Source organism: Bubalus bubalis, chromosome 3 (genome assembly GCF_019923935.1).
Source record: "Bubalus bubalis isolate 160015118507 breed Murrah chromosome 3, NDDB_SH_1, whole genome shotgun sequence".
NCBI classification, from domain to species: domain Eukaryota; kingdom Metazoa; phylum Chordata; class Mammalia; order Artiodactyla; family Bovidae; genus Bubalus; species Bubalus bubalis.
In genome coordinates, this window is record NC_059159.1 from 44,023,500 (window position 1) to 44,051,087 (window position 27,588).

At 49.1% G+C, this 27,588-nt stretch overlaps 1 protein-coding gene across 6 annotated transcripts in view; it reads right to left on the reverse strand.

Annotated features, from left to right (window-relative positions):
* KSR1 (kinase suppressor of ras 1) overlaps positions 1–27,588 on the reverse strand; it is a 160,985-nt gene that overhangs the window by 124,260 nt on the left and 9,137 nt on the right. Inside the window, exon 1 of one of the 6 annotated variants that reach the window (XM_025281025.3) lies at positions 593–695. The exons of the other annotated variants lie outside the window; for them this stretch is intronic. The gene's annotated coding sequence lies outside the window, so the exon portion shown is untranslated. Of the gene's footprint in view, positions 1–592; positions 696–27,588 lie in introns of those variants that run through there. 6 annotated transcript variants of the gene reach the window in all.

Genomic DNA, 27,588 nt, shown 5'->3' on the forward strand with positions numbered 1-27,588 from the left:
TCACACTTAGGATTTCAGAGCTGGAGGGCCATTGGAAAGGATCGTCCAGCCTCCCTCTCCTTCACTGCCCATCTCCACCCTTGAGGGCAGAGAAAGCGGGGGTCCATGTGCCAGGGAGACCAAGAAACCAGGCCTACATCAGCATCGGGACAGACATGGGGCCCCAAGTCCTCGAACTCCTGTCCAGGCTGACTACTGCACCCCACCCACTCTGTGTGAGAGGTGCTCTGGACTCCTGAGTTAGACACACACAGACTTGCTTTTCTGCCAACTGGAAGTGAGAGACCCAGGCCTCCGGGGCTGGAGGGGGTGTAAAAGAGGAGCAGCTCCTGATGACATCCCATCCCCTCCACCTCCAAGCTGCACATTCTTTTCAAAAGCCCAGAAGTTTCTGCTCTCCTGAGACCAAGTTCCCAGCAGACTCCTCCAAAATCAGCTCAGCTTTTCCAATTTCTTTCCCACCCCCATCCCCCGCAACCCCAACAGATAAAGGAAACAACCAGCCAACAATCCCAGGCCTCCCCCACTTGGAGGCAACTCACACCTGCCCCGCACACTCCCGGCCAGCAGCCGGCTGACCCAAGGCACCCACCTCGGTCCGCCCTGCCCTCGGCTCCTTCCCGCGGTCCCTCCCGCTGCCGCCGCCGCCGGCTCCTTCCCGTGGTCCCTCCCGCCGCCGCCGCAGCGTCTGGGCAGGATCACCTGGGGCACCTGCTCATAGGCTGGGCCCAGGGACACTGCCAGGGCCGCCTCCCGGGAGCAGGGAGCCACCCAGCAGGCCACACTGAGTCAGCGGCCAGGGTCCACCGTCGGCTTCCTGGACGACCTGGAAGGGACGCCGCCCGCTTAGGGGAGCCTCCACGACGGGGCCATCAACTCGGAAACAGCGCCATCGGGATCCGACATCCAGTTGGCTTTCACACAAGCGCAAGTGCCAGAAATCTCCTTCCCGCTCTTGATGGCTTTTGAATGTAAATTCAAAGGCCTGTTTGTTCACGTCTCCAGAGGATTCTAACCTACACGTCCCTGAACAGGTCTCTGAGAAAACATTAACCCTGTAGAGTCGAGACAGGCTGGATGCTCAGCTAGTCAGAGGCTCCGCATCCCAGCTCTGGTTAAGGCTGCAGACCAGGCACATGACCCCAGGCTGGTGAAATCTAATCCCTTTCACTCCACTTTTGTTATTATTATTATTACTACTTCTTTTTGCAACTCTGCGCTCCAGGGTGGGGTCTCAGGAGTTGTGGCACTCAGGCTTAGTTGCGACATGTGGGATCTTCATTCCCTGACCAGGGATCAAACCAGGGATGGAAGCAAAACACCTGCCCTAGGAGCAGCATGAAGTCTTATCCCCTGAACCACCAGGAAAGTCCCTTCACTTGCTTTTTTAATACCTGAGATAGAGGCATTCTCTTAACCTCACTCAGAAGTGGTCCAAATTACTGCCACCTGCTGTGGCCTTCCCTTCCTTCCCACAGGCCCACAACATCGCCTGCTTGGATGTCCAGGCCAATGCACTTCCTTCATTCCTCATCCTCACAAGCCCGCCTCCCCAGGAATGATCCTCTATGTATCTGTGTGTGTGTGTGTGTGTGTGTGTGTGCACGCGCATATGTTAGTCACTCAGTTGTGTCCAACTCTTTGCAACCCCATGGACTGCAGCCCACCAGGCTCCCCTGCCCAAGGAATTTTCCAGGCAAGAATACTGGAGTGCCATTTCCTACTCCAGGGGATCTTTCTGACCCAGGGATCAAAACCGGGTCTCCTGCATTGCAGGCAGATTCTTTACCATCTCAGCCACCGGGGACGCCCATGATCCTCTACACTTCCCACTATATCACTCTCAATGTTCCCGTCTTTGTTTGAGGGCTTAAAAATAAAACCCTTGCTTGTTCCCGGTAGCTCTTTGTACTCCCATCCCCCCTCACCCTGTGGTCAGACAGAGGAGGGGGAGAAAGAGCGTGGTTTGTAGTCGGCAGAGACCCAAGAGCATTTCCGGACCTCTACTCCAGACCCTGGCAGACATCAAAGGCCCACAAGGATGGCAGCCACCTCGAATGGTGGGGACAAAGCCAAACCTCCCCAAGAGCCCCAGGCTTCCCTCCAGCCAGGAAGAGGCAGGCTCAGCCACGTCCATGGTCCCCAGTATGGGACCCTTGTGTGCCCCAAATCAAAGGTGTAAACCCAACAGGCAAGCATCTTGGCTGAAGCAGGGGCTGCTTTGCGTTTTAACTGTCCCAGCAGCAGACACAAGCCTTCAACCCTGCTACCGAATGTCACCCTACAACTTAGAATGCTCTGATGATCCCATTATTTCCTATTCCGTGCCCCTCCCTCTCCACTATACCCCATAATTAGAGAGTTGAGGGCTGGGGTTTTTTATGATGCTGCTTTTTAAGTGCGTGACAACACAGAAGGAAGGGTTATTTAAATCTGAGTTACAGGGGGGAAAAAGATCAGCATCGTGAACAGCGCAAATTAAGAACACATTTCTCTGGGGTTTAGGTAATTCAAGGTCACCAGCAAATAAACAAGACAAAACTGAATCATCAGGTCTATGTGGGCCACAGGCTCCACCATCCCAGGGTCTGACAAGCCAGAAGCACTGTACGGGGCTGATCCTTAAGGTCTATGACTTAGAAAAATCTACCACCTTAAGGAATTCAAGGACATGACTTCCCATCTGACTGTCCAAGAGCTTTTTCTTGATCCCCAAATGCAGCCTCTTTTCTGAAAAGCACACACGATGGTTAAGGACAAGGACTGTAAGATCTGAAAGACACGACTCCAGCCCCCGCTTCACCACTGAACTGACTGTGTGACCCTGGGCACGTCACTTAACCTCCCAGAGTGTCAATCTGTTTACTTATAAAATGGGGATAATAGTCCCTATTACTTCACAGGGCTTCATGAGGATTAAAGGCGATCAAAGTCTTCACGAGCATCATACACAATAGATGCTCTACATGACCCATATTCAGAGTGATGGAGGAACACACATTGCTTTGGGAAAGGTTAATGAGGCCAACGCTTTCTATGAAGTGGCATCTATAAAGCAAGACGATGCCCATCCCCTCCCCAACATGAAATATATTTTCCAGCTAAGAGAAAAAGCAGGGTTGGGAATGCCAAGTACTAAGTGTATAATACCATTTAAACACCTGCCACGTGCCAGGAATTTAACCATGTTTCCACAGATACTCATCATCCTGCAAGGTGAGGACTGTCAGTTCTATTTTTCAGGTGGGGTACTCAGGCTCAAAAGGTGTCCCTCCTCCTCTCAATTCCAGGCCAGTCTCGTTGCCCTGTGACCGGTCAGGATCTGCCTAGCTGCAAGCACCCTCAACTTACGGGGACTTTTATCCAGTTCATGACTCCCTGAAAATGGAATGTAGGGCATATCACTCACAGAATGTTCTAGAGCTATGAGAGATGAGAGGAGTATTAGAAATTCAGTCCAAGGGAGGGGAAGTGGCCTGTCCAAGGTCACATGACAGGTGAGAAGCAGAGCCAGTATTCGGCTTCAGGTCCAGTGACTCTGGAGAAGGATCTGACCAGTGGATGCCAGATGGTTGCCAGGGGACTGAGCCAGCACCAGGAACAAGCAGGCAGAGCCCCAAACAGATCTCTGAGTGATGCGAAGGTGAGCTAAACTGACCCCTCCCTCCCCAGGCTCACAGGTCTTCAGCTTTGCTCCCCACTGAACCACAGTCTCGAGACTATTGGTGTTTAAAATTACCTTCCTAGATGCTTCATGAATTTCTATTCTGAGGCCACCCACTCCTTGCTATCTCACACAAGGAGTCTCTCCTCGCCTCCCAACAGCCACACATCTGCTCATCTGCACCATCTGTCTCCGGCAAAGGAGATTCATCAGGTGGCTGACCCCTGTGAATAATTAAAGGGTGATCCCCTAGCCTAGGTGAGGCCCATTGAGAGAAGAGCGGCTGATTAAATTAGGCATGGTAGGGAGGAGCCGCCAACAGCCTCACAACTGCTTCCTCAACAGATGGTGAGCAGACTGTATCAGGAACGCAGCCCACGGAGCCAGCCTGCCAAGGGGAAAAACAAGGCAGGAGCCAGGGCCCCCCCGACCCCGTTCAGCAGGCCAGCTTTCAAAACATCAGAGCCTGCACCTGCAGCCGGGCTCCCTGTGCAAAGACCTATGTGACGCTGGGCCAACCCATCACGCGGCGTGGAGCTGTTTTCTTACCTCCAAGTTGACCTCTGTCTTTCTAATTTGGAGGAAAACACCAACTAGAAAGCAAATTTACCCAAAGCACTAGTCTTTGGGGGAACCAGGAAGAACATCAGAAAATAAGAAACACCAGCCTCCCCTTCATTGCCTAAACAGCAAGTTCACCATTTGGTGGGTACCCTTCCTAGCTGGTTCTTGTACCAGGGAATGATGGGGTCCCCATGCATCTGTGTATATCTGCAGCTAAAGGTATAAATACATATGCACATGCTTTCAAAACACAGGAATACACCAGATACATCATTCTGCATCTGATTTTTTTAACAACATACCATGAAACTCTTTCCAAGACAGTCCACTTTATAGTATGTCAGATTTCATAATTGATTCACTCTTTCCCTTACTACTAGACTTGGGCATCTCTAAACTTTTACTTGTAGTCACAATGCTACGCTGAGCAGCCTGTGCCTATATGTACACCTGTCAGATTCCCAGGACTTGGAATACTGGATCCAAGGAATTTTCAGTTTTAGTAAGTACTGTCAAAGTACCATCCAAAAAGATAGTACAAATTTGCACAACTCGATTATGTCCAAGAGTTGCAAGCTGCTCCCTGGGTCACAGGAAAAAAGGCAGGGGCCCAGAATAAAGACCCCTAGGCCACCTTCCACCACCTCATCCCATCCTTTCAATCAGTACCGCTCCATTTCATCCTCTTAATATATTGGCTTTCCATGGAAAATTTTACCAGGGAAAGAAAGGAGGGCTGCTCTGCCTAACATGTTTGAAAACCACCTAAATGATATTCATAACTGCTAACACTGATGCAGTATTTACTGTGTGCTGAATGCTTTACAAGGAAAATTTCCTTTCATGCTTCAACAGCCCTATTTTACAGATGTAGAAACTGAGGTATAGAAAAGTGACTTTTATAAGTATGCTGACAAGAGATGGAGCCTAGACAGACTTAGGCAACTGCACTTTTATTACCCTCCAGAGAGAGGATTGAACACACAGACCCACAAATACAAATGTGCTTCCAGAGCTAGGCCTATTGACTTCTTTGAACCAACTTTATTTGAGAAGCTTCTAGGTCATCAGCTTTTCTGCCCAGACTGGTGAACCCAGGGAACACTGTCACTTTGAGAAGATGCCTGCACCTCCTCTTCTCCCTGAGGGCCCCGCCACCTCCCATTCCTTGCCCCTCAAACCCAAAGGCCATCATCATCTGTATTACCGACTCTTCAGGTCCTCCTCCTGTTTCAGGGCTGCCCTTCCCATTTCACGGCTGCACACCCTGAAGAAGGAAGAAGTAAAGAGACCAGAGGCAGAAGATCGCTCACCAAGAAGTAGCAGGAGGGAGCCAAGGCCCTGCTACCTCCAATTCAGTGTCCATGGGATTCTTCAGGCAAGAATACTGTAGTGGGTTGTCAATTCCTTCCCCAGGGGATCTTCCTGACCCAGGGATCAAACCCGCATCTCTCACCTCTCCTGCAGTAGCAGGCGGATTCTTCACCACTGGTCCCACCTCGGAAGCCCCTGACCTTAGCATCTCCCTCAATCCCTCTCATAGAGCCCATCCACATTCAGAAGGCAAGGAGCCAGAACGTTTGCACGTGTGAATGGCAGCACGAGCCTGCGTTCCAGGAATTTCAGTTCTAAAGGGTAGGTGTGGGGATGCAAAAAGGAAAAAAAGCAAAATGGGGGGAGAGAAAAGAAAAAGAAGAAATGAGGAAGGGGAAGATGGAGCAGGAAAGGGAACCTGAAAAGGATCGTCTCAAAAGCACCAGCGGCCTAGTCTTGAACCCCCAAACCAGCTCCCTGCTTCATTCCATCTGCAGGAAGATGAAGAAAAGCAGAAGTGCAGACCCTGGTCCCTCGCAGGAACATTGCACAATCAAAAGAAAAGGAACTTTTCTGCTTGGAGAAAAGCTTGCAGCTGAGTTCCCATCAGCAGGGTATCCCATACTTTCCCAGAGGCCCCAGCCCTGAGGGCTTCAAGGAAAGCATGGCATCAGACAGGCATCGCTGGCTCCTGGAAGGCGCGAGGAGAGGAGCGCAGGACATCCAGGTGAAAGGAGGCCAGCGCCATCTATGCAGGGCTTCCCTTGTCTGACTCCATGCTATTCCGGTGCAAGTGAAGCAGCTGAAGCAACTGAACCTCTTACAGTATGTTTTGATTACTGTCAGTTCCTGGAAGCCAGAAGAATTATTGCAGCATTGTTGGTAATGGCAAAAGATTGGAAACACCCTGAATATCCATCAAAAGGAATTGTTAAACAAATAAAATAATGGCACATCCACATATAGGGATGTCATGAAGCTATTAAAAAGAACAAGGTAGCTTGATATGTCCTGATATAAGCCAATCCCCCAGATAAAATGAGTAAAAAAGAAAGGGACTTCCCTGTCAGTCCAGGGGCTAAGACGCCAATGCAGAGGGCACAGGTTCGATCCCTGGTGGGGGAACTAAGATCCCACGTGCCATGTAGCACAGCAAAAGATTAAAAAACAATAATAATAAAGTACAAAAGAACATAAAGAGCATGTTCGTTTGAGTAAACGGCACGCGGAACACAGGAAATGGAATGTGCAAGCTCAGTCGCTTTAGTGGTGTCCAACTCTTTGCAACCCTATGACTGTAGCTGCCAGACTCCTCTGTCCATGGCATTTCCCAGGCAAGAATACAGAAGACTCCCACCTAAGGCACTGGGAACTCTGCTTGTCAGCCTGAGTGATGGGCACACAGGTATTCATTCTTTAGACTGTACATACAGTGCGTACATGCTTTTGGATGTATGCTGTTTCACAACTGGGCTTCCCTAGTAGCTCAGTTGGTAAAGAACCCGCCTGCAATGCAATGTATAGTCCATGGGGTCGCTAAGAGTTGGACACGACTGAGCGACTTGCACTTCCACTTATTTCACAACTAAAAATTTTAAAGGTGGGAACATGTGTATACATTTATGGGCGCATATGCACAGAAAATCTCTAAAAACTTCAAAGAGTGAATGCCTCTGAGAAGGGAAACTGGGGGTAGGGGAGCTAGTGGAGTAACAGGAAGGAGAGTTACTTTGACTCTATATCCTTTTATAACTTTTCAATACCTTTTACCATAGGCAGGAATTGCCCATCTTAAAAAAAAAAAAGAAAACCCACACCAGTCACTGGCAATTCTCCAGGGTGTTTCAGCATCACAAATCGGGAAAGTACCCACAGGGCCAGTTTCCCCATTTTACAGCTGAAGAAGCCGCAGCTCAGAAGCTCAGAGCTCCGATCCACGGCCACGCAGTGTGTAAGTGACAGACACAGGAAGCCAAGCCATGACTCCAGGTGCAGGCCAGTGTCCTCCACCCCTCACTCTCTCAACCAGGGGCTCCCTACCCAAGGAGCACCCGCCCGGCCTGGCCACAGCCTCCGGCACCCCCTTCCCCCAACTTCAGTCACAGACGGGGCAAGGACAATCAGGGGAGGGGCCCGGGATGGGAATGAGGGGCAGAGTCGAGGCTGGAGCCACCAGCTCTGGAGGCTGCCTCCGGCCTGTGGGCACACCAACGGGCAGGCATCAGTGTTCTAGCTCCCATCCTGACACGCCGGGCGCTGTAATTGCATGGCCTCTCACCTGTCCTCAGCAGGCATCCTCCTGGAAAACTGACCCCACGCCCCCACCCCAGCAAACCCGCTGGAGGAGTCCCACATTCTGGCCACTCTGCAGTCATAACCACAGCTGGACAGGAGGGGAAGCACTTACCCTGAGGTCTTCCTGCCAGCAACCAGGCACCAGACCGACCAGCTCAACAGCCTTAGATCCAGACCCAAGCCAGCGGTGGACACCAGGAGCCAAACCAGATGCTGGTTGTAAAATACCCGCCTTGTCAGTGTGTTTACATGGAAGGACATCTTAAGGGCAGCACAGAAGAATCATAAAACCTCAGAGCTGGGGGTGGGGGGAGGGGGGTTAGGAAAACTGGATCCTAAAATCTACCATGCCTGCTTCATTCATGGAAGGCCACAAGCAACTCCAACCAAATTTTAATGCTTCCTTATTTAACAAATGCTAACAAACCTGAGTGCATATATTCTGTTCAGCAAACAGTACCTCACCACGAGCCAGGCACTGGGAGCACGGATGGCAATTAGAACAGCTAACATTTGGAAAACGTTTACTCTATAACTTAACTCAGCGGTTCCCAATCTTTTTGGCACCAGGGGCTGGTTTCGCAGAAGATAATTTTTCCACTGACTAGGATGGGGTTGGGCAAGGGGTCAGGGGGTGGAGCGCATTACATTTATGGTATGCTTTATTTCTATTATTATATCGGCTCCACCTCAGATCATCAGGCATTAGATTCCAGAGACTGGGGACCCCTGGCTTAATACATACTTGGCCTCCTAACACACAGGACTTCATTTAGTCCTCAGAGCAGTTCTGTGGGATAATCTGTTGTTGTCCCATTTCACGGAGGAGGAAGTCAAGGCTTTGGCAGGGGAGGTAACTTGTCCAAGGTCAGACAGCTAGCAGATAGCAAACTGAGGTCTGCCAGGCTCCAGAGCCCATTCCCACTCATTGAGTGAGACACTGCCCAGTGCGCAAGGGCTCTAGAACAGATTGGGGTGGAGATGGGGGTGGGGGGCAGGGAGTGAATCTGGGCTTCCTCTAAATCTGCTCTGCCTATAAAGGGCCAATCAGGCCTGTTACTTCCCGTTCCCTCCTCAACTCTGGGGTTGGGGAGATTCTCCCCAGGAGTTCCAAACAAATCAAGAGCCCAGAATCCATCCATGAACCTTGCCTCTCTGCTTCAGCTCCAGACCAAGGGCCCTGATGACCTACATACTGACACCAAGCCAGGGTGACAGCCTGAGCCAGGAGGATTCGTGTGAGAAGGGACTCCACACCCTCACCCCCATTGATGGAGACCCAACTCCGCAGGGGCCCACAGAAGCGGGACCCTCTCCTCACTTCCCTTGCTCTGAAGGCCAGGACAGTCCTTCCAGCAGGCAGGGGGTGGTGCTGCAGGGCTAGGGAACTTGGCTGGCCATGGAAAGTGGGTTCTAATCTAGGCTCTGCCACTGGCTGTTTTTGGGAAATTTCCCTAATCTCTCTCTCTGGATGTCTCCACACCTGTAAAAACGGGGTAAACCCCCAAATCCCATGGGGAAGGGAGTGTTGGGGTTTTTGTAATATTTATTTATTTATTTGGCTGCTCTGGGTCTTAGTTGCAGCATACGAACTCTAAATTGTGGCATGTGGGCTCTAGCTCCCCGATCAGGGTTCTAATCCAGGTCCCCTGCACTGGGAGCATGGAGTCTTAGCCACTAGACCAGCAGGGAAATCCCAGGCAGGGGAATATTGTTAAAGAGACTCAGTCATGTAAACTTCTTGAAAGAGCTTAAAAACACACAAGACAGAGTTTACACATGTGAGGTATCACTCCCAGTGCATGCATGAGTGCGTGCTCAGTTGCTCAGTCATGTCTGACTCCTTGCAACCGCATGGACTGTAGCCCACCGGGCTCCTCTGTCCATGGGACTTCCCAGGCAAGAATACTGGAGAGAGTTCCCATTTCCTACTCCAGAGCACCTTCCCAACCCAGGGATCAAACCCACTCTTCTGTTCCCTGCATTAGCAAGAAGGTTCTTTACCACTGCACCACCAGGGAAAGCCCCACCACTCCCAGTAGAGCAGGAGAAACAGCTATGGTGTCTGGCATGTATTAGGTGCTCAGTAAATGTTTACTAAATAAATGAGAATTATCAGTATTGTCATTATCACTCCCTGGAATCTGTGAACAGGACAGAACCCTCAGGGCAGGGGAGGGAGGGTGGCTCCCCACAAAGGCCTCCAACACTGGGACGGACCAGGACCATCAGAACAGAACACCCAAATCTCCCTGCATTGTCTGCTTTCCAGCAAGTTCTTCTCATACCCACAAACTTCCCTCCGTGAAGCAAAGTCCGCCTCGTCTGTACCTGGCACTGAGGATGCAGGCAAGACTCAGTCTCTGACCTGCCCCCTGCCCCGACCCAGGAGCTCCCAATCTAGGAATTCCATCCTTTCGAGCATCTATTTTTGTAAGTATTTACTTATTTATTTATTTAGGGCTCGCAGGCTTTCTCTAGTTGCAGGAAGTGGGCTTTGTGTGCTGTGTGGGCTTCTCCTTGCAATGGTTTCTCTTGATACAGAGCACAGCTCTAGAGCCTGCAGACTTCGGGAGCTGCAGCTCATGGGCTCAGGCTCAGCAGTTGTGGTACAGGGGCTTAGCTGCCTTGAGGCAAACCCGTGTCCCCTGCAGTGCACGGATGATTCTTTTTTTTTTTTTTTTTTTTTAATTTAAATGTATTTATTTTAATTGGAGGCTAATTACTTTACAATATTGTATTGGTTTTTGCCATACATTAAACACGGAGGATTCTTAACCACTGGACCACTAGGGAAGCCTGATATAATTTGTACCTGAAAATGCCTATGTTGGGAACCCATGATCAATATTTCTTTCCTGGTAGGCATACCAGAGCAAGCTTAGGGACCAGAGGTCCAGCCAGGGAATGGGCCACACCAACACAGCAAGGTAAGGGCAGGAGAGAAGTCTCCAGGGTTTCTAGGGTGGGGGGTGGGAGTGGGGGTGGGGGCGCGGGGCGGGGAGGGGGGCTCGAAGGAACAAAGACAGGGGAAGTCTCGAAAATGAGCTGCTCAGGGCCTAGCACATTCCCTGCTGGGGAAAGATAGGGTGGGAAAGAGGAAACAGATGAGAGGGGCCATCAGTGAGACAAGGGGGATTCCGGACATTCCACAGAGAAGAGGCTAGAAGGCATGAAACAGCAAGGCACTCGGGGAGATCACCGAGTGCTCCGAGATTCCGGGGGTGGGGACAGGGAGCAGACAGGAGCAAAGGCAGGCAGTGTCATGCTGAGGAGGTGGAACTCGGTCCTGCAGGCATGAGGAGTGGCCCCCAACCCAACACGGAGGAAGCAACCGTCCTCCATTTGTCCACCTGCTTATCAACAGGCGGCCACTTGATTGGGTAATATTCTGAGATCTCTGTAGCAGTAAAACTTAGTGCTTGGACGCCCCAGGCAAAGGGTTGCCACAGACGCTGGCCTCGGCAGAAGCACAGATCTGTTCCAGGTACAGGCGGACGCCCTTCAGGTCCAAGCTCTTAGAGGCAGGGATTGTGCTGGGCAGCTTGTCCCCAGCAGGCAGCTCGGCCCAGCCTCTGGGAGCAGCCACTGTCAACAGGCCCAGAAGGTGGAGGTGGGGGAGGCACACGGGGAGAGGTAAGAAAATTCACTGGCCCCCACCCAGGTCTGCAGCCTTCAGTGTTCACTAGGGACCCCAAGAATCTAAGCCACTTGCTCTGAACGTGGTTAGAGGACAAGGAGACGCCAGACGACAATGCTGAGGGTAATGCCAACCAAGAGTGCCAGAGTTTGAGAGAGGACAGTCCCACTTCCTTCCCCACAACCTACTCACTGTAAAATCGGAGCTCTGAGGTAGGGTTTCCCGAGAAACAGACTGGAATGGATGTCTGTGTGCGGGGAAGCAAGCCTGGGCAGTTGGGCTCTGTATGACTCAGATTCAAAAAAGAGACCGCAACCAGGCCCGTGCGGAGCCCTGGAACTCTGGAGCTGAACCATCAGAGCTGTCCCAGATGGAGGCAAGGGGCCAGCCCCTTGTACCCCATCGTGGATGGGGGGTTACTTTGAGAGAGGAAGCTCCCTGGGCCTGAAGGCAATTCCTGCAGTGGGACTGGACTCTAATCAGCCATCACCCATGGCCGCTGGGACGTGAGAGTGAGCTCTGCCATAAGTCTGGGCAACAAAATCTTTCTGATGCATCTCAACCTTTGCAAATGGTTCCCTCAAGAATTTCGCTTAAACCAGATCATCCCAATGATCTCAGAATGAGATGACATGTAAGCTCACAGGGGAAAAGCACTTGTCTGTTATTTTTATGTCATTCATAACTGAGCTGATAGGATCTAATGCTCTCTTTCCTGGTTTTAGATTCTTTTTAAGAACACATCATTTCACTTCAAAGAACCCATCAACAAGCTACTCTATGAATTTTTCCATTTATCCCTCATCATTCTCAAGTTCCTAGATCACACGTTTGAAAAAAAGTCTATTTTTTTATCTGTAGACTCAAGCCACCTCATCTGAGCAGATATTTGCATTACGTTGGGGTGAGGTCTGGGTAATCAAGCAGGTAAAATTTTATAGTGGGGGTAAAAATAAAACATAAAAATGCTTGTCGTATTTTAAAGAACATAAAAATCCATCCAAAATATCTTTATATTTATAACATGATTTCCCCTCCCCTATACATGAAAAACGCATGTTTACTGGAAAAAAAAAAACTGGGAAGAAAAGCATCCGGAAAATAATTAGGTTAATTATTATCCCATTATTCACAGGGAAGGGACCCACCATCAACAAGCATATGCATAGCCTTTTCTTTCCTCCACGTATTTCATTCCTAATAATTAACTGGAGTCATATTGTTAAAATTCCATTGACAGAGGAGCCTGGAGGGCTACAGTACATAGGGTTGCACAGAATCAGACACAACTGAGCAGAACAACAACAACAAATATTGTTTAGTAACCTGTTTTTTTTTCCCCCATTGCAAATGTTCTTTCAATCAGTAATTCCTCACAGCAAGTGCTTGCTGTTTTTAAAGGCCAAAAGAGCTAAATGAACTCCACTTACACAATATCCCAAGGTTGTATGTTTAGGATGATGGATATTTAAATTATTTGCAATTCTTCATCAGTATAAGTGAGTGTTAGTCACTCAGTCATGTCTGACTCTTTGGGATCCCATTGACTGTAGCCCGTCAAGCTCCTCCATCCATGGGATTCTTCAGGCAAGAACACTGGCATCAGTATAAATAATGCTGCAATTAACATCATTGGGGCCAAATACTAATTGGTCCTTAACCCCAAATCCCAGTGCCGACATTCACATACCATTTTTTGGCTGCACTAGGTCTTCACTGCTGCTTGAGGCCTTCCTCTAGTTGCAGGGAGCGGGGGCTATTCTTAGTTGTGGTGCTCGGGCTTCTCATTGCCCTGGCTTCTCTGGTTACGGAGCACAGGCTCTAGGCACGTGGGTTCCGTAGTTGTCGTGCATGGGCTTAGTTGCCCTGCAGCATGTGGGATCTTAGTTCCCTGGCCAGGGATTAAACCTGTGTCCTCTGCATTGGTAGGTGGATTCTTAACCACTGGACCATCAAGGAGGTCCTACACTCATATAACTTTATTGAACGTGCATCTGAGGAATCTAAATAATGGGTTCCTGGTACCTGCAGCCTAGTGCCCATCTCAGCCTCAGCAACCCAGAGAGACAGACCAGCCTTCTCTTTGTTGGTGTTTGAGGCCAAGATCTGTGTCCGTAAACTCAGGAAGAGCTGAGGACCCAAACCACCCCAGGCCAGGGTCTCCCCACATGCTATCCGCTGCACCCTGAGGCACCTGCATACACAGATGAACCCCAGCTTTCCCCAGGCATCCCACCTGACTTTTGACCTACTTTAAGCCAAGCAGCACTAATGTAGTTCCGATTCAAAAAATTAGTATTGTAGATTACAGATCTCCTAAGCTTGCATGATCTATTTTCAGCTTTTGGAGAGTCTTTACCCTTACGTCAGAGCAGTACTCCTTTATCATCAGCACCATCAGTAATATGTACATTTTTTTTTCCTAAGCAGTGGGAAAGTATTGTCACATTGAACCCTCCTAACTATTCTGAGAGAAATTACTTACTACCCCAGGACATGCTTTCGAACTGTGGTGTTGGAGAAGACTCTTGAGAGTCCCTTGGACTGCAAGGAGAGCCAACCAGTCCATCCTAAAGGAGATCAGTCCTGGGTGTTCATTGGAAGGACTGATGTTGAAGCTGAAATTCCAATACTTTGGCCACCTGATGCAAAGAGCTGACTCGTTTGAAAAGACCCTGATGCTGGGAAAGATTGAGGGCAAGAGGAGAAGGGGACGACAGAGGATGAGATGGTTGGATGGCATCACCGCCTCGATGGACATGGCTTTGGGTGAACTCCAGGAGTTGGTGATGGACAGGGAGGCCTGGCGTGCTGTGGTTCATGGGGTTGCAAAGAGTCGGACACGAGTGAGCAACTGAACTGAACCAGGACATAAGTCAGGAAGATCCCCTGGAGAAGAGAATGGCTACCCACTCCAGTATTCTTGCCTGGAGAATCCCATGGGCAGAGGAGCCTAGCAGGTTACAGTCCATGGGGTCACAAAGAGTTGGACACAACTGAGTGACTAACACTTTCAGGACATAAGTATTGCATTAGGCAAAAAGTTTGTTCAGGTTTTGACCAATCCAGTGGTATCATACATATCAAGTGCAGCATGCTTTCATTGGCTACAGTGAGGTACATATGTGCTATGAACTTACATTATGATTTCTATTAGTTTCATCCATGAAAGACAGAATTAGAGGTGAAAGTGATCGCAGAGAAAATCAGTCAGTGCAAATCAAGGATTCACTCCAATATCTCTGGTATATTTGACCAGAATAAAACAAAACAAAAAAGACAAGGGATATAATGTCCACAGCACTAACTAAAGGAATGATGAGAACTGGTTCAGTCAAAGCTTGTCTCATTTTGTAAACTGACATCAGAGGATTATTACAACTGGAATCACAGAAGCCTGTGTGGATCACAACAAACTGGAAAATTCTTCAAGAGATGGAAATACCAGACCACCTTACCTGTCTCCTGAGAAATCTGTATGCAGGACAAAAAGCAACAGTTAGAATCGGACATGGAACAACAGACTGGTTCAAATTTGGGAAAGGAGTACATTGCATATTGTCTGTATATTGTCACCCTGCTTATTTAACTTATATGCAGAATACATCATGCGAAATGCCATGATGACTCATAAGCTGGGATCAATATTGCTCAGAGAAATATCAACAACCTCAGATATGCAGATAATACCACTCTAGTGGCAGAAAGGGAAGAGGAACTAAAGAGCCTCTTGATGAAGGTGAAAGAAGACAGTGAAAAAGCTGACTTAAAACTCAACACTCAGAAAACTAAGATCATGGCATCCGGTCTCACCACCTCAAGGCAAAATAAAAACTGGAAACGGTAGCAGATTTTATTTTCTTGGCTCCAAAACCACTGCAATGGTGACTCCAGCCCTGAAATTAAAAGACGTTTACTCCTTGGAAAAAAAGTTATGACAAATCTAGACAGAGTATTAAAATACAAAGACATCACTTTGCCAGCAAAGATCTACATAGTCAAAGCTATGGTTTTTCCAGTAGTTATGTACGAATATGAGAGTTGGACCATAAAGAAGGGTCAGCACCAAAGAACTGATGCTTTCAAATTGTGGTGCCAGAGAAGACTCTTGAGAGTCACTTGACTGTTAGATCAAACCAGTCCATCCTAAAGGAAATCAACCCTGAATATTCACTGGAAGGACTGATGCCGAAGCTGAAGCTCCAATACTATGGCCACCTGATGCAAAGAGCCAACTCACTGGAAAAGTCCCTGATTCTGGGAAAGATTGAAGACAGGAGGAGAAAGGGTGACAGAGGATGAGATGGTTGGATGGCATCACTGACTCAATGGACATGAATTTCAGCAAACTCTGGGAGATAGTGAAGGACAGGAAAGCCTTGCATTGCTGCAGTTCATGGGGTCACAAAGAGTTGGACATGACTTAGCAACTGAACAACAATAACAACAATTACAGAAGAACAACAATAACAACAATTACCCAGCATTATCCTGGTAGACACAAAAGAACACACACACACACACACACACACACACACACACACACAAAGAGATGGTTCTCGCTCTTGACAGGTGGTATTACAATCACTCCAATTTTCCCAAACTAGAAAATTACTCAAAGGATCCTACTGTGCTCTGACAGGCAAGCTGCACGAGGCTTTGGCAGTTTCCTTTATAACTTTGTTCATTGTCTCATTCATTTGAATACTATGATTCCAGTCTACTCTATTTAGGTATTGAGGATATATCAGTGAACAAAGCAGATAAAAATCCCTACCCTTCTGGAAATTTCATTCTTGAGAGGGGAGATGGCAATCAAGAGGTAAAACCATACAGTGTGTGTGAAAGGGGGAAATGAAGTGGGCAGGGGACAGACAGATGGGAGTGTGGTCAGAGAAGACCTCCCTCACTGGGCAGTGGCGAGGGGGGTTGGGTCCTGTGGGCATCTGGGGAAGGGCATTCCAAGAGAGACAAAGGCTGCAGGGGGTGCCTGGCTGTTCAATAATAGGGAGGCCGGTAGGGTTGGGGCAGAGGGAGCCATGGGGGAGAAGGAAAGAAACCAGGACCCTGACTTCGGCTTTTACACCAAGTGGAATCTGACAGTCATTGAGGGTTCTCAGCAGACGGTTGACAAGAGCTGACTAATGTCTTTTAAGAGAAGCTTGTATCATTTAATCTTTCCCTGAACTTCTTATCAAGATCTTATTTAGGTTGAGATGTAACGCCACAGAGGTACGCGCATGCACGCCAAAAAAAAGATGGCCACACACACACACACACCGGTGCGTGCATGCGCACACGCATCAAGGAAAAGCAAAGACGCGCCCTTACTCTGGTTCCTCTCCAGGACACCCCCCACCCGCTGCCTGCATGACCAGCGGCCGGTAGAAAATGTCGCCTGACCCTGATGCCCCAAGCCGCAAAGCTCACCCCGAAAGCCCGCAGCACCCCAAATGCCCCCACGCATCAGGCTGCCGACTGTGTTGTACGGCAGCCCCTCCATCAGCCAGTGACCGGGACCTTCCAATGGCATGGGGGTCTCACCACACCCGTGCTTGCACAAGGCTCAGGGATCAGGGTCACCTTTCTCTCCTGCGCTCGCAGTTCACGCCCCACAGAAGCCCTTCCTCCTTCCAAGCAGAACTCACCCCATGGGAACCCAGGAGAAACCCCCAGCAGAGACCTGGGGTGACCACCTTTTCAGGGAAGCCTGAAAGGCGATCATCTTGAGGGGAAGGAGGGGGCTGAGCAGGAAAAAAAAAAAAAAGCCAGGGGAGAGCCAGTACACAGTGCTTGTATTATCATCCTAAAGGAGATCAGTCCTGGGTGTTCATTGGAAGGACTGATGCTGAAGCTGAAACTCCAATACTTTGGCCACCTCATGTGAAGAGTTGACTCATTGGAAAAGACCCTGATGCTGGGAAGGATTGGGGGCAGGAGGAGAAGGGGACGACAGAGGATGAGACGGCTGGATGGCATCACCAACTCGATGGACATGAGTTTGGGTAAACTCCGGGAGTTGGTGATGGACAGGGAGGCCTGGCGTGCTGTGATTCATTGGGTCGCAAAGAGTGGGACACGACTGAGAGACTGAACTGAACTGAACTGTGAGCAAAGCTTGTTCCATGCACTTTATGCACTTACTCATTTAATCCTCACAGCAGCCCCCACAAGGTCTTCTGATTGTCCCCATTATACAGATGGAGAAACTGACACCCAGAAAAGTAAACTTGCCCAAGGTTAGAAACAGTCCATGGCACAGCCACGAACAATTCAAACCCAGGCTGTCTGACTCCAGAGGCCACATTTCATCCCCTGCACTGGATGGTCCTTCTCAATGATTCACATTATTTCTCTAGAAATGTCGGGAGGTTCATTTAGCACTGATCTCAATATACTGATCACAATATACGCTCACTGATTCCTTAGTACTTAGTATGTGCCAAGCACTGTACTAGGCCCTGAAGCTTCTGGATAAAGCCGTCAAACACAGTCTTTGTCCTGAAAGAAACAGGCAATCCTTCCTTTAAAGCAAAAGTGCACTAGTCATCCTTCTTGGAGGACCGGAGGCTGTTCCAGAGCATTTGGTGTGGCAAGCAGAGGGGCTGCCAAGTGGAGAGGCTAAGGCACTCCACTCCAGGAGGGAAAAGCAGGGAAGGGGAGGGGAAGGTAGAGGGGCATCCTGGTTGCAGTTTTCACCACGTAGCCTGATCAGCACCTCTCCCCCAATGAATGCATGATGCCACAGAAAACACCAAGGTGTGGGCGCTATAACCAGCTAGACTCCGATTTGAACCTCACCTCTGTCCCCATGGGGCTTCCCTGTGGTTCAGATGGTAAAGAATCTGCCTGCAATGCGGGAACACCCAGGTTCAATCCCTGGGTCAGGAAGATCCTCTGGGGAAGGGAATGGCAATCTGCTCCAGCATTCTTGTTTGGAGAATTCCATGGACAGAGGAGCCTGGCAAACTATAGTCCATGGGGTCACAAAGAGTCGGACACAACTGAGCGACTAACACTTCTGTCCCCATGGGTGTGACCTCAGGAGGCTAAACCACCTCCACCCACCTCTCTGGGCCTCAGCTCCCCGCTATGCAATGCAGGTGAGACCTACACCCACCCCTGGGGTGCTGGAAGGACTGGCGGTTACAGCATTTTCTGTGCTAAGAGCCTAGAACAGCGAGCACCCGGTAAATGTTTGCTCTGGTCACGAATGTCCTCCCCACCACCACATCACCGTCCAGACAGCCAGAGAACTTTGCACAGAATGTGGCCAGCGAGACTGTAAGTGCTTGTCAATATCTGCACTCAGGTCTCCCTGAGCCCACCGCCGACTTCCTGGGCAGCATCACCAGCAGTGTTTGTTCCATGAGTGTAAACAGCCACAGCAGTGGTTCTCCTTTCTGAAAGGGCCCCTCACCCAGCGGGCCTTGCAGCCAAGACTGGGTGCCCCCTCGAAGACTGGATCTCGACTCAGGGCCATCGTCAGGCGTGGGGAGACCTCTGGGTGCCAGGCAGGCTGCACCCACAGGGACTGCTTGCTAGAAACAGCATGTCCCTCAGGAGGGGTGGCAGCTCTGGAAACTTCTCTGCTTCTCAGCAGACTCCACGAAGGCCCTGAGGGAGAAGCTGTGGGACAGAGAGTCTGATGTTTATTCCAGAAGGTTTGAGTTTTGCATCACAGCGCGTGGCAAGCCTTTGATCCAGGAGCACTGAGAAGGGAGGGGCTGAGCACTTTAGAGTGCAGCTGGGGGCTGGGGGAGTGGGGTGGGGTTGCAGGGTTCTCTGGTCAAGACCACCAGTATCTATGCCTCTGGTGTGGCAGACACTCGAATATTCGTTACTTTAATAAACAAATGAATGAAAATAATAATGATACAATAGAATTTTTCCAAAAATACTTCCCCCCCCACATACACAACTCATTTCTCTTCTAGTTTTTTCCATCTGCAGACAGAGTTTTACAATTTACATAACTACAAAGGCTACATACATGCAGTTCTGTACTCTTTATGTTTTCCCTCACCGTAACATAAATACAGTCATGTTTCTACCCAGTCTTCATAATTAACAGCTGCGTGTGTTAACTACCCATGGTGTGCTGCGTACCACTACCTCCTCGCCACTGGACAGCTACCTTGTTTGTTTTTTTTCTGTATTATGGATAATGCAAATACCCTCATAAATGTTGCTTTTCTCTTCTACTGAATGACTGCCTTAGGAAAGCTCCCTTGGAAGGATGGACTGACTTCAAGAGAAGCTGCTGGCCTGGGGTTACAGATGAGCGGAGTAATACCAGGAGGTGCAGGCACGATACCCCCACAGGGATCCAGCAAATGCTGTGGAATGAATGAAATCAACTCTCCCAAGTGACGTGTCCTTAGTGGGTGGCAGGGCCACAGGGGTTCCCAGCGAGGACCCCACCACTCACCTACACGGTCAGAAAGTCAACAACAAAACTTTTTATAGGAGGTGAGTGAGGACCAACCCCCAAACTCCCATTTGTTAATAAGAAATAAGGATTGACAACAAGGACCTACTGTAAAGCACAGGGAACTCTGCTCAGTGTTATGTGACAGCCTGAATGGGAGGGAAGTCTAGAGCAGAATGGATACATGGATACACATGGCTGAGTCCCTTCGCTGTTCACCTGAAACTATCATAGTGTTGTTAATCGGTTATACTCCAAAACAAAATAAAAAATTAAAAAAGAAAGAAAGGAGGGTTGAGTTTCAAAATTCCTTTGATTCTATTGGATGGAGGGTGGGCCTGCTGAGAAGCCCACATACCACCCTGGTACCCTTCACAAACGTCTGTTCTCATCACCCTTTTCCCCCTTGCTCCTAGATGCCAGGCTCAAGGTCACCTGAGGGCAGGTGGCACCTGAGGGCTGCACCACTTAGGCATTTCTCAGGGCACCTCGAAGCCTCACCCAGCCCCAGGACGCCAGGCCCACTCCCTACCTTTGCACTTGTTAGACTCCTCTTCCAAAGCTCCTCCCCAGATACATCCCCAAGGAGGCCCTCTCAGCCTGCTGAGATCTTAAATACTACCATTTCTGCAAAACCATCCTGACCCTTCATTTAAGGTATACCACTCGTCACCTTGGTCACCTTCCTGTTTTCATTTTTTTCCATAGCACATCCACCATTTAACAAACAATATATTTCCCTTATTCACTTATTGTGAATGTCTCCTTCTAACAGCCAAAACCCAAGTTCCACAGAGCTGACAATTTTGTCCATCTTGTTCACTTACTTCCCCGTTTAGAGGAATAACCAACCTAGAGTGGGTACCCAACTCAGAGTGGGTGCTAATTAAATACCTGTTGAAAAAAACAAGAATAATAAAATATATAGACAGATTCTTTCTCTGTGTCAGGCATTGTGCTTTACATGACTCATCTCACTTACTATGAGCAATTCTATTATAATCTCCATTTTACAGATGAGGAAACTATTGCTCAGACAGATTAAGTAATCTGCCCAAAGACACACAGCTTACGCAGGAAGGGAGAAGAGTGTAAATCCATGCCAAACAACAGAACCTATGCTCTCACCTACTTCAGGGTGCTGCTCACTCACTTGGCCTTTCCTCCAAATATATAGGCAGCCCATGAACCAGCAGATCTTTCTAGAATAAGGACAAGCACCATCCTGTGATCGAAATGGGGAAGAAAAGGCAGGAGCCCAGACAGAGGACCACAGGAGGCCACTCACTTGGGCTCCACTTCCCCAGGGGAACAGCATGTCTGAGTTTTGGAAGACAGGCACTGTCTGGCAGCTTCAGGGTGACCAGGGGGGCCTGTTTGCTGTGACAAGTGGAACTGGGCTTTGACAAGACGGATGCTAAGAAAACAAATCCTGCCAGACCAGGAAACTGCTTAAACCAAACAGGGCTAGAGAGGAAGTTTAGTTTAAGCTGTTAGATGCCTGAGACAAGGTCTGGTCATTTGAGGCCACCTAAGTCTTTTTCTGAGAATAGTCAGAACCCCCCTCCGGCTTAGGGACCACAAAAGGTGGGGGAGGGTACACATGAAGTGGGGCCAACGAGCCAGTTTCCATCAGTTACATGGCAACTCACAGCCCGCCTGGCTGCACACAGGTATGGAGAGTAACGACCTCTTTGGCTTTTGGTTTCTTTTCATTTTTCTTCTTTTTTAGAACTACTTCCTAAAACTCTCAAAATTGTCAAAGATGCAGCTGTACGACTAGCCCAGTGCTTTGTCTCAAACGCTCACCTCTCCTCCTAAACCACCAGGCCAACCACAACAGAGAAGGGTTCCTGTCCCCTAAAAGGCAAGTTTCCATTCACTGACGGACTCCTCCTTGCTCTGCTCAGTCCCCTTGGCCACGATGAGTCAGGGCCACCAGGGGGAAATCTCCCCAGGGATTTCTCACCTCCTTTCTCCTAAGATTCGCCAACATTTAAAATATAACCCTGCTTGCATGTCATCCCCACCAGGCACCAGTGTTGCCCAGTGCTAACAACTAACGTTATCCCTTCTAAGCAGAGTGCTTCAAAACAGAGGGCAAAGGACACCCCTGGTGATCCAGTGGTTAAGACTCCAAACTGACTGCCAATGCAGGGGGCACAAGTTTGATCCCAGGTCAGGGAACTAAGATCCCACATGCCACATAGTGTGGCCAAAAGATTTTTTAAAAAGAGAGAGAGAAGCCAAGTTCATCTGAAATGGAATCAGGGAAGAGCCTTTGCTCTGAACACGCCCCCCTCCCCCTCCCCCAGGATGCTTTTCTCTCCATCTTTGTCCTCAACAAGGAGCACCCACCTCTGCAAATCTGCTAATCTGGACCCTGATGCCACGGTCATCTCATCCTGCTTACAACTTTGAGGTAATCCCATCCAAATGGTTTGGAAAAGGAGAGATTTTCAGACCCTTTCCCACATAGCATTATTGCTTTCAAAATTCTGAGCATTACCAGAGCTGACCTCTCTCTGTTCCAGACAAGGTCCAAGGTCAAGCAAGTTTCTGAGGGATGCGGTGAAATGCACACAGGGGTGAAATCAGGCAATTCCAGATCTGAACCCCAGCTCCACTGGCTACCGTGACCTTGGGCCTTACTTCCCCAGCCACAAAGTTGGCTCAGGAGTTGCCTCCAAACAAAATGGCAGCCAACATCTTCTACCAGGTCCATTTCCTGGAACTGCCACAGGGTCACAGCTCACTAGGTGATTACAGTCTATGCTGTCCCAAAGTTTGGGATCCCCTTCTCTTTGCCCTGCCCTAATAGAAGAAAGGGCTTCCCTGGTAGCTCAGCTGGTATAGAATCTGCCTGCAATGCAGAAGACCCCGGTTCGATTCCTAGGTCAGGAAGATCCCCTGGAGAAGGGATAGGCTACCCATTCCAGTGTTCTCGGGCTTCCCTGGTAGTTCAGACAGTAAAGAATCCATCTACAATGCAGGAGACTTGGGTTCGATCTCTGGGTTGGGAAGATCCCCTGGAGAAGGGAACAGCTACCCATTCCAGTATTCTTGCCTGAAGAATCCCCACGGACAGAGGAGCCTGGCGGGCTACAGTCCATGGGGTCTCAAAGAGTCAGACACGACTGAGCGACTAAGCACAGCATACAGTACAAGAGAAGAAAACAAGGACAAGCACAGAGCCTGCAAGCCTTCATTTCCAATGAGAGTCACAAATCAGGGAAGACTGGGGCAAGGCGAAGCAGCATGGTAAACAGGGGCTTTCCCACGCCTATTTCTCAGGCTTGTTTCCCATAAGTGCTGCCTAGCTACTCATACCTGATACGGGCAGCCCCGCTTCTGAGCTGGCAACCTCAGTCCTCGGGGCCTCTTCCCTGGCAGGCTGCGACTGCCAGGCCTGACAGCAGACAACTGAGTTTCAGTTGCCACGGTGAAGGCTCACAGCCCAGAGCCCGACTTGGTTCAAATCAAGAAACATTTCCCGAGTCCCCGCACATCTCAGGATGCAGAGATGAGTCAGCCGGGCAGTACAATGGGCCTCCATTCACACCTCACTGGCACCTTCTATTGGTTTACTCATCTACAGACTCCCCTGCCAAGCTAACTTTCTCATCCACTCTCACGTCCTACAACAGTGCCTAGCACATAACTGGAGCAGGCACAACCACTGGATGAATTAGTGCCTTAATTCCTGACCATGGCCCAACTTAAGGAAAAGGGCCCAAGGGACCTCCCCGAGGTCATGGCAGACCACAGCCCTCATGGAACACCACTTCCCACTGTGTCCAGGCAGGCTGGCCTCCTTTCTGGTCCTTGAACACAGCAAGTTCACTTCTGCCTCAGGGCTCTTGCACATGCTAGTCCCTCTGCCTGGAACACTCTTCACCCAAGCTTTCACAAGCCTGCTGCCCTCTCATCTTTTAATACTCAGCTCAAACCTTCTCTGGGAAGGAAGCTTTCCTGATGACCCCATCTAAAGCAGCAGCCTTTTAGGAACTTCCCTGGCAGTCCAGTGGTTAAGACTCAGCGCTTCCAATGCAGGGTGCCTGGGTCCAATCCCTGGTGGGGGAAATAAGATCCCACATGCTTCAGGGTGCCACCAAAAGATAAAAAATAAACTAATAATAATAAAGCAGCCTTCTCCCCATCCCATCACTCTAACCCATTTTCAGTGTTCTTTTCCTCAGTCTCCCTGTCACTATCTATTGACTTTTTATTTTTCTCTTTCCATTAAAGGAACCCCTCTGTCTTCTTCACTGCTCTTTTCCCAGTACCTAAAAGCAAACAGAGTACATGCTCAAGAAACAGTCAGTGAATGAATGGGCAGAAGGCAGTAGATAGAAATAAATAGCAAATTCAAGACAGGGGATGACTGGCACACTTTAAATGTCTTACAATTTTATTTGGCAATTATAACTCAATAAAGATGCTTTTTAAAAGAGGAAAATGGGAAATGATTTAACAAGGCCCCAAAAAAGGTCAGGTAGGTAGGAGAAGAAAGGCACAGAGATCAATAAGAATTGCAAAGGGAAAAAATGAGCTTTTCAACCAAGAATACAATTTTAAGAGAGCTATCGTACAAAAAGCAGAAACTGGAGGACAGTTTTGCAACTCCCATCATAAAAAATATCCATGCTCTTTGACCTAGTAATTCCATTCCTGGGAATTATCCCAAGGAAATGAATTCAGAATAGGAAAAAAAATAAAGAGGTGCTTGTACAAAGATGATTCCAACCACGGTGTTTATAAGAGCAGGAATCTGGAAACAACCGAAATGTCCCATAACAGGGGAAATGTTTTGGTAAATTACAGCATACCCATTGGGTGAAATAGCAGGCACTGATTAAAATGACGGAAAGGGAGATAACAGAGACATGTGGACAAGTGTTTTAGAATAACGCTAAGTGAGAGGAGGTGAAATGAAAATACTGAATCCCTTCTAAGTATCGTCTAGCACACCTTCTGTATCTCAACGACTTCTCTCGAGAGTCTAAAATAAAGCTATTCTTATTTCCTTTTAATTTTTTATTTATGTTTAAAATATTTGTATTTATTTATTTGGCTGCACTGGGTCTTAGTTGCCACACATAGCATCTGCAATCTTAGCTGCAGCTTGCAGGATCTTTTCATTGCAGCATGCAAATTCTTAGTTGTGGCATATGGGATCTAGTTCCCTAACCAGGGATCGAACCTGGGCCCCCTGTATTGAAAGTGTGAAGTCTTAGCCACTGGAACACCAGGGAAGTCCCTCTTACGCCTTTTAAGGAACAAGAAAACTGAGGTCCACAGAGCTAAGGAACTGGCCACACAGGTCACAGAGCTAGCAAGGAATTACCAGTCAAGAGGCTACTGGGGCCCTCTTCCCTGGAGCCCAGGCACACCCTGAAGTCCTGAGGCAGCCCTCAATGTCCCACTGTGTGCCCAAGACCATCCTTTCCCATGATAACATCATGACTGCGTTTGGGAGGCCGAACTCAGAGATCTGAAGCAGCTGGCCAAAAGCGACAGGCTGAGAAATACTTGTGAGAATACAGCCCAAACAAAACAAAATGAAACAAACAGAAAGCAACAGAGAAAACCACCTCTGCTGGGGACAAGAGACCGCAGAGAACAGAAATGTGCCAGTGGCTGGCAAGACCAGGCTTCAGGAGGACCGTGCAGAACCACAGGAAGAATCACAAAGGTTAAGGAAGCCCCTCAGTGGGTCCTGGATCTCATTTTTAGGCCAGAACCGCAGAGACGAGGATTTGCCAGGATCTCCTTGGAGACGCGGGCTGCCTGTGCTCGCTGACGCTCCTCCCGGGGTGCACACAGTGGCGCTCAGTAAATGTTGGCTGAAATACACTCATCTCGTGATGTGTGGATAAAGCAATGAGGAAAAGTAGGAGAGGAGATACTAGGATATACAGAAGACTGGCTGGAAGTTGGGACTGTCGCAGTGTGACTGCAGGGTCAGCCTTGGGCGGGGCTGTGGAAGTATTCCCACAAGGCCATGGCCATTCCCTGACTCTGCCACGTGAGAACAGCTTTCAGTGCATTGGGAGCTTCAGTTTACAGAACGAGATGACCTGCCTGTCACGTGAGGGCCACCAGGAGCCGCACTAAGCTTCAGGGGAAATTTTTAAAGGGTTATTTTCTGGGGAAAGGCACAGAGATTCCGCCCAGCCTGCTGGGGTCCGCATAGCACTGCCTGGAGGCAGAAGGCTGGACCAGAAGACCTCTGCTTCCTTGACACTAACTGCCCCGCGCCACCACCGTTTTCAACAGGCTTATTCGAGTCTAAACACCATAGATGATCCAAGCCTGGATGAAGCCGGTTATTGCTGTGGTGGGGGGATTCCTGCACAGGGGTCCATTGTACCATTCTCCAGACTTTTGTACATCTGTGAACATTCCCATAATCAAACTTAAAATATACATATAAATTCGGGACTTCCCTGGCAGTCCAGTGGATAAGACTGTGCCTCTACTGCAGCAGGCACGGGTTTCATCCACCATCGGGGAACTAAGATCCCACATGCCACATGGCCAAAAAAGTACAAAATTTTATATATATATATATATATATATATATATATAATTTTAATCTATCAAATGCAGGCATTTCACCTAAAGAATCACCAAGGGCCTGACCAAGGTTTGGGGGCAGCCCTCTGGAGCCAAACAAAAGACACAGGTCTTTAAAAAAATGCTTCTCTGCTAACAGATTTTCTAGGTGGATGTGGAGTTTGCAAACACAAGTCAGGTAGCACCAGCAGGTAATTAAGACGATCTGGGTTCAAGTCACAGCTTAGTCTCTCCTTGGATCTACGACTCTGGGCAAGTCACTTAACCATTCCGCACCTCAGTTTCTTCATCCGTAAAATGGGAATGACAGTAGACTCTTCCTCACAAGGTCATTGGGAGGAGTACAGGCCACATGAAACTCCTAAGAAGGGGCCCAGGCCTGGAGTAAGCTCTCAGTAAATGTCAGCTATTGCGACACATCCCTTTTGTAACACGTATAGATATTCATTTTGAAAACCACATATCCATTTGATCAGTTACCTGGAGAAAATGAAAAGGGGCGGACCCAGCCCTCTGGGCCTCGAGCAGCTATATGGGAGCCATGTGTCTGTCTCTCGCACCCAGGGTGGCCCCAGCCGGCCTGGGGCCTCCACTGGCCAAGGGGTTAGAGAGCTCCTCCTTTCACAGAGCCAGCACCAGAAACAGGAAGCTGCTTCCTTTCCTTTCCATTCTGAGCTAGCATTTCCTTTTTTGTTTTAAAAAGCATTCCTCAGTCTGCAGCCCAGCCCTTCCCCTGCCCTCTGCAGCCCCAGGCTCAAACACACTCACAGACAACTGCATTTCTCCTGGACTGTTTTCCGCCCTCCATGGGGGGGTCAAGAGGTTCCTTGGTAGACCCCAAAGAAGCGTGTCCCGGGCACCAGGCTAACTGGCCAGTGGGGCCAGGAGGAGGCAGGACTCAATGACTCCAGACCTACGGACCTCTCTGGGTACATCTTCCTCATCTTTTTGGGAGAATTAAGTGAAATCTGTCTCTATGCAGGTGGTGTTGTGTGCCCAGAACACAACCTGTCTCCCTTCGGAAAGTACCTCCCCGCGACAAAAGGTAACTTTGCACAGGTAGATAAGTGGACGGGGTCACCAGCCTCTCCTCAACCGCCC